Source organism: Cebus imitator, unplaced genomic scaffold (assembly GCF_001604975.1).
Source record: "Cebus imitator isolate Cc_AM_T3 unplaced genomic scaffold, Cebus_imitator-1.0 Scaffold445, whole genome shotgun sequence".
Lineage (NCBI taxonomy): Eukaryota > Metazoa > Chordata > Mammalia > Primates > Cebidae > Cebus > Cebus imitator.
The window spans coordinates 1,154,612-1,156,160 of record NW_016107760.1 but is presented as its reverse complement, the minus strand read 5'-3'; positions in this window follow the sequence as shown (position 1 = coordinate 1,156,160).

The window sequence follows — 1,549 nt, the reverse complement described above, 5'->3', positions numbered from 1 at the left end:
GCTCACTGCAACCTCTGCCTCCCGGGTTCAAACAATTCTCTTGCTTCAGCTTCATGAATAGCTGGGATTACAGGGGCCTGCCACCACATCCAGCTAATTTTTGTATTTTTAGTAGAGATGGGTTTTCACCATGTTGATCAGGCTGGTCTCGAACTCCTGACCTCATATCTGCCCACCTCAGCCTCCCAAAGTGCTGGGACCACAGGCGTGCACCACCACGCCCGGCCATACCTGTTTCTTTTGGTATATAACCCTTTACTTTTGAATAATACCCTAATATTGCAATTTCTTTTCTTTATTTAGCTTTAGAAATGATCTAACTTCTGTTGAAGGTGAGGAATTAACTTGCTTTTATGCCTCTCGCACACATGTGGACACATACATTTCTCTTCCACAAATATAAATATTTTGGCTAAAATAGTCAATATTTGTATTACATTTATGTAAATGTTGCTTGTGGTTAACCCATGCACTGTACCATTAATTATATTTCCTTTGTTTCTCCTATATTGTCTTTCTTTGATTTGTTTTTTCATGTACCTGTCATGAGTTCAGTCCCAAACTTTCTGACAGAACCATAAAACTTCACTCAATAGATCAAACATATTAGGTAATCCATGAGTTTCATGTATTTTTGGGGAGACAGCCCTCTTTAGAGTTTGTTGCCCTGCTGATCCATCCTGAAATGGTTGTTCTCTAGGCCTCGCACCCAGCCTGCCATCCTGGGAATTACCTCCACTTCTAGCTTCTGTTTCCTGCATCCCCAGTTGTCCCCCTTCTTGGATTATGCCCTGGTTTTGCTGGACCACACCATTTACCAACTTCCTTAGAAAGGCTGCATGGGAAGTGATTTTATTTTATTTTATTTTTTTCAAACAGGGTCTCATTCTGTTGCCCAGGCTAGAGTACAGTGGCATGATCATGGCTCACTGCAGCCTCGACCTTCCGGGCTCAAGTAATCCTCTCACCTTAGCCTCCCAATTAGCTGGGACTGTGGGCACATACCACCATGCCTGGACAAGTATTATTTATTTTATTTTATTTATGTAATTTTTTTTTTTTTGAGACAGGATCTAGGTTTATCATGCAGGCTGGAGTGCAGTGGTGCGATCTCGGCTCGCTGCAACCTCCGCCTCCCGGGTTCAAGCGATTCTCCTGCCTCAGCCTCCTGAGTAGCTGGGATTACAGGCATGTGCCACCATGCCTGGCTATAATTTTTATTTTTTTGTAGAGATGGGGAGTCTCCTTATGTTGCCCAAGCTGGTCTTGAACTCCTGGGCTCAAACAATCCTCCCACTTTGGCCTCCCAAGGTGCTGGGATTACAGGCATGAGCTACATGCTCCCAGCCAAAGTGATTTTAGTAAAATCATTCTGTGTCTAAATATAATCTCCACACGATTAAAATTTTTGCTAGGTGAAGAATTACTAATTGGAAACAATTTCCTCTAAGAATGTTGAAAGCATTATTCCAATGCGTTCTTGCTTCTAGTGTTGCTTTGGAAAAGTCTAGATTCCCTATTGATTTCGAATTTTCTATATGTAACTTTT